Genomic DNA, 10,431 nt, shown 5'->3' with positions numbered 1-10,431 from the left:
ATAATGAACTTAATATTGATTTGAACATTTTTCCACCACAAAATATGAAAAGGCATCAAACGATCTTCATGATAACCCTTAGGGAAATGGTTAAGCACGAAACCTGACAAAATAAAAATTGATCAACATGATCTTGGCATGTGTTTTATGGAACATGATCAAAACATTATAAGACATGAATTTTTCCTAGGAGTCCTTAGCATGATTAAGGTTGATAAAGGACATGAGATAATATTCTCTTGGGACATAAGAATATTAGAATTCTCCATCTTACAAGATACAATGAAAAGACTTAAACTTAGAGACATTGCTTGTCTATACCCCAACATTAATCAACATACTTCATCATTTCCCACTTACAATTCTCCCGTAACACATCTAAACACAAGAATCTATATCTCGCCATATAATAATTCTATATCAAGCCTAACTCGAAGGAAAGGGGTGCTAATTTAAAATATGAGACCCTACACTCTACATCACAATAAGAAATCACCTCACCTCATCACTATAACCCGACAACCTTAAGACTTAATTCAAGCAATGCAAACCATATGGCACATAGGTTTTTGTTTTCATCAATTAGAACATTCAAGCCTAATCATTACTACACCCACTACATGGATCTCCCCACTAAGACCAGCAAATTCAGTCACTCTCAAAAATATTTTTGCCACATTTCTTCTTCTGATCTATTTTATGCAACTAAAGTACATCTTCTTCTTTTCCCTTTCACCTATAACCTTAGCTCAAGAATCACATCAAAATTTTCACCTTCAAGAACATCTACTTCCCCACACAACACACTACTACACTTCCACAAACACCATTATACTAGCATACGGAGCGTAATTGGGTGACCCGAGCATAAATATCATGAATAGAAGTAATACTATTAGATCATAACTTATACTTCTTGCACTACTCAAGGAGGGACATAAAATGAAGATATGATAGAATAGACATGAAGAGCTTCATATTTCAAGTGACTGGTTCATAAGTAAAGAGTCGTTCATCATAAACACGATGCAACATGATTTTTTAGGACAAACTATAGTGAGAAACATGAGTGATTACATCATGAGTAATATAACATAAGTTTGGAATTCATGAAGTAAATGATTGAGACAAGGAATCCTTCACAAAGCTATAGCTTCTCATTTTCAGGGATGAAATAGTTATGAGTTCGCATAACCTTATCATTCTTTGACTAATCCCAGCATAAAATGAATCTGTAACATACAGAAACAAAGTTCTTTAGAACCAAGCACGATTTTGGATACATATTTATGGTTCATGAGCAACATAACATATGGATTGGATACTTGGAATATTGGATCACTTAGGGAAATTATTGCTTCTTGTTTGGAAGTCAGGACATGACATGAGTTACATGGAGAGATCAAACCTTAGACATAGGCTAGGTTGAGTACATAAGACATTGGTAGAATGAACTCTTAAACTAAAGTAGAATGGAAATGCTGGAATAGGAATAGGTATATTATGACTCTTCCCTAACTTGACATAATGTGAAAATTTGGAAACTACCTTAACTCACAATCTCCCCCTTATATCCAAGTCACAATCCTACACTTGAGAACATAAACTCTCATCAATCTATAACCACAATTCTCAATACAATAGGGGGGGGGGGGTATTCGTATACACATGAACACAATCTTCCCTTAAAAATTTAACATAAAGGAACTAAATTCTTTCTGGGACATCCCCCCGGGATAATAATCATAACTTCCTCTAACCCCAAAGTCATCAACTCATGACTAACATTACTATGGGCATGGACATCCATGCTTCTAAACACTTAACACTCCATCTTCAACTCTTTAGAATACTCGCATTACACCTCTAATAACATAACTTACAACTTAACAAAATTTGTAAAACCATACCCAAGGCTCATATTGCCTACCAATATTACCTCAATTCAACTGCAACGTACACCTTACAACAACTTACCAAAATTCTCCATACTATAATTTCAAGAACACAAACTAGTTACCCAAAATATTATACACTTAAATGCTAAAGTCTCCCTTTTTAAGCATACTCTCAAGGCATTGCTTTCCTAGAATGCTACTCTTAATTTCTGCTATCCTCTACCGTCATCAAGTTATAACTCGCAGCCTCATGTGCATACATATCCACACTCCTTTTCATATAAAAAAAATCCACTCTCCACTACTTAACCTTCTAACATTAGACCATTAATTGTATAACTTATAGCATAAAATCTTACCTAACGCCATACTACCATGGGCTGGCTCTTATTCTTATATACTTACGCCCTTATCCACTTAATGACTCACTCACAATTCCTTATTTTAACACTAGTCCTCATATAAAAATATACCTCCCAATTACCACTTAAACTTTTCATAAATTATCAACCTAGGCTCTATTACATTCACATCAAGCCTACTAATTTATTCCCGCAAAAGATACATCATTAATCTTATGCTACTTTTCTTACCACCAAATTTTACATAAAAAATTCAAGCCTATAGTCTAGCATCAATCATCTACCACCAATGAAGCATTCAACATAATATACTAGTCCATCAATTTGGGAAATTCAACCCAAATACCTCATTTCACCTAGATACTGCCTACTAACAAATCACCTTCATGACATTACAACTACACTTTAAAATCGACTATATACCTTCTCAAAAGTAGTACTAGATTACAACCACAAATGAATAGAAGGTTGGAGGGGGGGGGGGGGTAAAGTCACATAATAGATATGGTCAACCTTAATATTTTAGTAGCCCAACTAACATCTTTGTGTTTTTCTGTTCTGTTTGATCCGAATGATATAAGGTTATATCAACACCTTGAGATTAAAGAAGAGCCATTGAATAAGATACCAAGATTGAATCCCATCTTTGTAATGTCAGCAGAAATGGCATATGTAGACAGAGAGAGATAGAATGACACTGCAGACTTATGGCACACGTGGTTGAGTCACGTTAGCTACTCTAAGCTTAGTGTGATTATAGAAAAGTCAATGTTGAAGGGTTTCCCCAAAATTTCAGCAAGGACTGATGTAATATGTGTAGGCTGCCAGTATAGTAAAGCATGTCAATTGTCATATGAGGAGTCAAATTACAAAGCTAAAGAACCATTAGAATTAATTCACTCCGATGTGTTCGAGCCTGTCAAGCAAGCATCTGTTGTTGGAATGAAATATATGCTGACCTTCATTGATGATTTTCCCAGGTATGTGTGGATTTGTTTTTTAATGGAAAAGTTTGATACTTTTTCAAAATTAAAGAATTCAAAAAGGATGTTGAAGCAGAAGTTGGTAAGGAAATCATTTGCCTGGAAACTAACAACAGTGGGAAATATACCTCTACGAATTTTCAAACTTCCTTCGGGAGTTTCAAATACACCAGCAGTTTACATGTCCAAACATGCCACAACAAAATGGCGTAGCAGAAAGAAAGAAAAGACATCTACCAGAATTTTTTCGGAGCATGCTTCACGCAAAAATGTTTGTGGATAATTCTGGGCGGAAGCTATGAAGACTGCAGCTTATGTGATCAATAGACTTCCTCAACGAAGGTTATGTTTTCTTTCAACTTTTGAAAAGTTGTGGAACATGTAACCTTCAGTAAGCTATTTTCGTATTTTTGGGTGTGTATGCTATGCATTTGTACCTAATCATTTATGTAGAAAGATGGACAAGAAGGTTGTTAGGTGTATTTTTGTAGGGTATGACAGCAAACGAAAAGGGTGGCAATGTTGTGATCCAACAACGGGAAATTGTTACACTTCTCAGAATATAGTATTTGATGAAGCTTCTTTATGGTGGGCTTCAAATAAGGAATTTCTTCCAGAGTGAGATGTTCTCAAAGATGTGTTGCACTCGTCTCATATCTTGTTGAGTCTAGATGAAGCTGAAGGTGAAGTTAGTGAAGATAATGTTGAAGAAGAAATGGCTGAAAGTCCTTGGCAAACTAGTTTGCACTAACAACCAGGTAAATAAGGTGCGTTCAATAGAGTAAACACACCACCTTTACTTAGAAGGTCAACAAGGATCAGAAAGCAGAATCTCAAATATGCCAATGCTTCCATAGCAGTAGAAGAAAATGAAAAAGAACCAGACTTTTGAGGAAGCATTCCAGAATCCGAAGTGGATTAAACCTATGTAGGAGGAAATTATTGTGGCAGAATAAATTCAAACTAAGGAGCTCATGAAAAAACCAAGGGATGCCAAACCTATCTCTTGCAAATGGATTTACAAGATAAAGCAAAACACAAATGAATCAATTGAAAGCCGTAAAGCTCGTATTGTAGCTCAATTTTTTCTCAACAATATGGACTAGATTACGATGAAACATTTAGTCCAGTGGTAAAGCTTACTACGGTCAAGGTTCTACTTGCACTTGCATCTAGTAAAGATTGGAATCTATGGCAGATGGACGTAATGAATGCCTTTTTGCATGGAGAGTTGGATCGGGAGGTATACATGTTTTAACCAATGGGTTTTCAAAGTCAAGATCATCAAGATTATGTGTGTAAGCTCCGAAAGGTGCTGTATGGATAAAAGCAAGCTCGAAGGGAATGGTATGGTAAGATTTCTGAATTTCTTACTCGTGGTGGTTATTCAGTAGCACCGGTAGATTCCATCTTGTTTGTGAAAATTGCAGATAGAAAACTAGCTATTGTGCTAGTATATGTTGATGATCTAATCTTAACAGGAGATTGTGAAGAAATTCTCCGAACTAAGAAGAATTTCTCAGTCCATTTTTAGAAAAAGGAACTCCGGCAGCTCAATCATTATCTTGGCCTAGAGGTTGATCGCAGTGAAGAAGGAATTTGTTTGCATCAACCAAAATATTCCAAAGATCTCCTGAAGAAGTTTGGGATGATCAATTGCTACTTAACTTTAACAAGACCCGATATCTCTTACCCAGTTGGTGTTATGAGTCGTTAAAGGGAAAAACAAAGAAGTCTTATGTGGAAGAAGTTCGTTGAATCTTGAGATATGTGAAAAGTACACTTGGCTATAGTATTTTGTATAAGAATGGTGTAGATTGCAAGATATTTGGTTATTGCGATGCTGACTATGCAGTAGATCATGATACCCGACTTTCAACTACTGGATATGTTTTATGCTTGCATCGGGAGCAGTCTCATGGTGCAGCAAAAGGCAGCCAACTGTGTATTTATCAACAATAGAAGTGCAATACCGGGCAGCAGCAGTTGCAGCTCAAGAAAATACATGGTTCAGACAATTTATGAAGGACTTACAGCAATCAATGGACTATGCAGTGGCTTTGTACTGTGATAATCAGTCAGCAATTTGCTTGGCTGAAAATCCAATGATTCATGCAAGGACTAAGCATGTGGAAATACATTACCATTTTATCAGGGAAATAGTCTTTCAAGGAGAGATTGCTTTGGAGTATACTAAAACATAACGTCCAATTGCAGACTAGTTACAAAAGGTCTAACTGTCAGGAAGTTGGAAAGTTTTGGCATAATACATAAACATGACCTTAAACTTGACTCCAAATTATAGTATTGACCTTAAGCTTTGATAGTGCACAAGTAGTCTCTTTAACTATACAAAACCTGAACAAAAAGACACACTGATTTTGTAACTACACGCGTGTACCTCACTTGCTCTGACATGGATTAATAATCCACTCATATGGTGCCACTGAATTGAAAAAACACATTTTAAGTATGACTTTTAACTTTGTCGGTGCGCAAATAGGCCCTTTAACTATACAAAAGCTGAAAAAAAAAACCTTCAATTCCAACTCAGACGCGCACCGTTTTGCATGTACAACACGCATTTTGCCACATAGGATCCGGGTGTTTATTTATTCAGGTGTTGAATAATTAAAGGCCTATTTGTGCACTGTCAAAGTTTAAGGTCAATGTTATAATTTGGTGTCAAGTTTAGGATCATATTTATGTGTTATCCCGAAAGTTTTTGCCAGCAGTTAGGCATTGTTAAGACAGAGAGCTTATGTCGAGAAGGGGTGTTAAAGTTGTACAACATCAGCGTTGTTTAAATTTGACCAAGTATGCAGTAGACTGTCTTTTAGCTTTATTTGTTAGCTTGTTATTGTAAGTACGTTATTGTTTTCCTGGTATTTGGTGTTGCAGATAGTTGGTCCTAAAGTTTAGGAGAGTTTTGGTCAGTGCTTTGTTAGTGGTTTCGTAGGATTGTGAGTCTATGTAATTTGCAATTTTTTTATTTAAAGGGTCATCAATAGGGAATAAAAAAATTGTCCAGTTTTCTCTTACGGCTATAACTTTTCTTTATAGAACTTATTTTTTTAAGTTCTTCAAGTGGCGGATGCATCACTGAGATATCGAGTTCATCTCAATCTAATATTGTTCATGCGGAGATAAGTTTATGCAAAGAAATTTATTAAGATTGCACCAAGAAATTAAATTAGAACCCATAATTTTACAAACACAATTGATCCAATACTAAAACCTTTGTAATTAGTGTTTGACTTGGAAGATAAAGTTTAAGTGGCAGACAAAGAAAGAAATATAGTTAGTGCATGACATGGAGATGAGTCTTTCAATAAATGGATACTTCAAAATGGTTGGTTTGCACAAATGCATTATTTTGGGGTGATATTTAATTTTGCCCTTTACCACGTTAAGTAATAATGAAGTGGTCGAAAGTACCCTTGTCAGCGAAAAACAAAAATAAAAAAATAGAAATTGCAAGGCAAAAAAATTTGTGGGACATAAGTTCATGATGACATAACTAGTCACAAAAATACTTTGAACTGTTTCTCCACGCAGCTGAAGATGAGATTGTTTCAGCAGTTGCATAAACTGGCTAAGCACGTGTACTGCAAAAAGCAATGTCAAGCCTGGTGAATGTTATGTAGATCAAAAGCCAACTTAACTAACCGCCCATTGTCAGGCTCAATATGGCCATGAAAAGGATTATGTTTATGACAACCTTCAAGTCAGATGATGAGCACAGCAAGTCAGCACAATGGGGAATGAACAATGTCTGTGATCTCAAAAACACACAAATGAACAAATTGAGTGGAGTAAAAAAGAGTACAACACAAGACGATTGAATATCCTTCCCTAGAAATAATGCTGAGGACACTTTTAGAGAAATTTCTAGTTTCACAACTGCCATATTGAAATTTTGCTACCACCTCAGATAAAAGCTTTGTGTATTGGATACAACAAACTTTATTTCTGTCTTCGACAGGTGAAAACGGAACGAAGCAAAGAAAGGATAAAAGACAACTAACAATAAATTGATGCAGAGATATTTGAGATACTCCAGCTTTCCACGTTCGTATCAACAATCAAATCATTTGATAGTCTGCTAATATTATCCTGATCTAGACATGAGCCTCATGAACTAGCCTTTAAAACATTTTAAAATTCCTCTAACTATTTTTTTTTTAAAATTTATTCGTTCTGTTAAGATTTTCATGATGATCAATATGAATTTCATCATAGTTGACAGGATTTTACAATCAGTAAGGCAACTCATATGATAAGAATACTGCTGCCACACACAATGTAAAAGAACATAAACTCACTCATACTCCGCATCAGTAAAAATCACCCGGTTTGCTATCGCTGCAGGGGTGGCTTATGGAGATACAGGGCAGGATTAAACAAAGGATAGAAGTGGAAGAAGAGCAACTGCCATAATAGTTTTCTTTAATGTTTGAAAACTTGATGAAGAAGGAGGCATATCATTTGAATATTATGGTGGCCAGAATTAGAAAAAAGTAGAAACGAACGAAAATAAAAAAAAATTTAGATCCAACAATTAACAAAAAATTGCAACAGAAAAGTCATTTGCAGCAACATGATCAACATGCAGGAAGTTGAATCTAGATCTTCTGTAGCATTCCTACAACATCTTTCATATTTGTCCTTTTTTCAGGAAATTCTGTACAACAATCTAATGCCACTTACATGATTGATGCCACAACATCTAGCTCCTTCCGTAAGTGATTGCCAGTAGATGTTAGAAAGTTGGGATCTACGACGTCCATTACTGCCTTTGCAACTGAATAACTCACCCATTGTTTCAAGCTAACATCCCCCTCAAAGTCATTAGGATTTCTCCTGGTAAGTGTTTCCAGCAACATGATTCAATAACTATAGGCATCACATTTTGTTGAAACAAGTCCATCCAGTCCTTACTCTATAGGCAAACAATTAATTAAAAGATGCAATATACTTTCTAGGTGGGGAAAAATGAAAGGAATAATCAGAAAAACTAAGGGACATACGTGGCGCAATATAACCCAATGTTGCTAGGGTTGTTGTGTATAAATCACCCTCATATTCAAGCAGTTTGGAAATGCCAAAGTTGCTGAGGTGGGCAACCATATCCTCATCCAGTAAGACATTACTAGGCTTCAAATCACATTGAACCATAGGCAACGCGCACCCATGGTGAAGATATTCCAAAGCAAATGCCATATCTATTATCATGCTTAGTCTCAGGAAACGAGGAAGTAGTTGTGCGAATACACATATTTATCAAGACTCCCATTAGGCAGATACTCGAGCACTAACACCTTAAAATCAAGGTTGGTGCATCTAGTGATGACTTTAACGGCATTCCTATGGAGAAGGTGGCGCAAAAGATCACATCCTGTATCAAAACTGTTACATGGTGCTTCCAATTTCAGATTAAACACTTTAACTACAATGCCAGTTCCACTTTTGAGAACGCCTTTGAAAATAGTACCAAAACTTCCAGAACCAGTCATATTACTCTCGTTAAGCTCATCAGTTTCTTCGAGAAATTCATAGTATGGAATTCTCTCTTTTTATGGTAGACAATATATCATCTTGATGTGGAGTCCTTTTATCTCTTCTATACCTTATCCATATGAACACAAAAGAGATGCGAACAAATAAAACTATATTAGAGTTCATGCCCTACTGATTATCTTATTTTCGCCTAACTGTTGCTTATCGCTGGAATGGGTTGCCTGACACATTCTTTTGACGTGTTCCAAGGAAGCAGTAAAACAAAAAGTAAATAACACAATATTTTTACTTGGAAAAAACCCGGATCAAAAGGTGTAAAAAACCATGACCTGCACCTCTGTAGGATTTAACCCCAGCTTCACTAAATAACTCTAAGCCTTAACAATGACTCATTACAAACCTCTTGTAACCAACAAATAGGAATCATAAACTCTGATCTCTATATCTCAACAACTAGGAATTATAAACTCTAATTCCTTTAACTCTACGACTAGGAATTATAAACTCTAATTCCTAACTACACACACCTCCAAAGGTATGTGTTCCCAAAGTATCTGAGTTTTCCCCAACTCGAAGACTATCTCCTAATTCAGTTTATAGCATACTAAAACTAATATTACATCAATATCTCAAACAAAATGAACAACTCTAAAAATCAAAGCTAAAACTCTTAGCTGGATTCTATACTTAGGACTAGGTTCTTCAATGTGTTTCTTCAGTGATTGAGTAGCACTTCGTGAAGTCAATCTGTCTATTGTGCTTTTCTGCTTTGTAACTGTGTGTCTTTCATTGAATTTCTTCCCTTGTATTTAAAGAAACCCTGATGGAAACCTTCGGTTGATTTTCTGTACTATCTTGAATTGAACTCCCTTCAGTTGATGTCCTCTTTATCTTGAATTGGACTCCTTTTAGTTGATGTCCTTTTCTGTGTTGAATTGGACTGCTTTCACTCTTATTGTTTCTACCGCCTCTCTCTCTCCTATATTGAGTAGAACTCTTTTTCTTGTAGAAATCCTTGATCAACTCATCTTTTCAATGATGTAGCTTGCTTTGTTCTAATGTCCCCCTTGTAATAAATTCAACATACAACTTATAATGTGTTGTAGTCAAACTTCAACTCTTTAAATCAACTTATGTTCAAGTATTTTACTCAACCACAACTTCTTCAATTTCTCAAGTGATCAGTAGCTTGAGTATATCAGAATTAGGCTTGCTCATGCATTCCTGATTTTAAGCATTCTTTGTCTTCATCAAGTAGTGAAACCTGAAACCTGTCTTCCTATGCTTGGACCAACTCAAGCAACATGGTCCATTCATGTGTTAGTCATCGGAAACTTCATTGATCTAACAAAGAGTCCTTCAATTTGTATGTTTCCTATCTTACATAAACTTCTTAATCTGCAGAATCTTTCTCTTTCTATGCAAAGGACTCTTCAGGATATGCTCAAAAGTGAAACTCCTTCTTTCCATAGGACTCTTTTTTCAACTCTACTTGCTTTCCCTTATCATCAAGTGTTTGAAATATATTCAACTTCTTCAAATTAGCACATGTTTATTTCCTTAAGTTTATTAGAATTAACCACTTATTTTGTTCTTGATTTCTTCCACCCTTTTCTTAATCATCGATTATTTTGCTACTAGTTTTTGCTACATGAGATAGTGTGTCTC

The 10,431-nt window shown here is 35.6% G+C and overlaps 1 pseudogene; it reads right to left on the bottom strand.

Annotated features, from left to right (window-relative positions):
- Nucleotides 1-8,466, bottom strand: part of LOC107869119 — a 24,830-nt pseudogene extending 16,364 nt beyond the window's left edge.
- Between the last annotated feature and the right edge of the window lie 1,965 nt (nucleotides 8,467-10,431).

Source organism: Capsicum annuum, chromosome 4, assembly GCF_002878395.1.
Source record: "Capsicum annuum cultivar UCD-10X-F1 chromosome 4, UCD10Xv1.1, whole genome shotgun sequence".
Classification (NCBI taxonomy): domain Eukaryota; kingdom Viridiplantae; phylum Streptophyta; class Magnoliopsida; order Solanales; family Solanaceae; genus Capsicum; species Capsicum annuum.
Note: the sequence above shows the minus strand (reverse complement) of the source record. Positions and strands in the feature narration are given on the sequence as shown.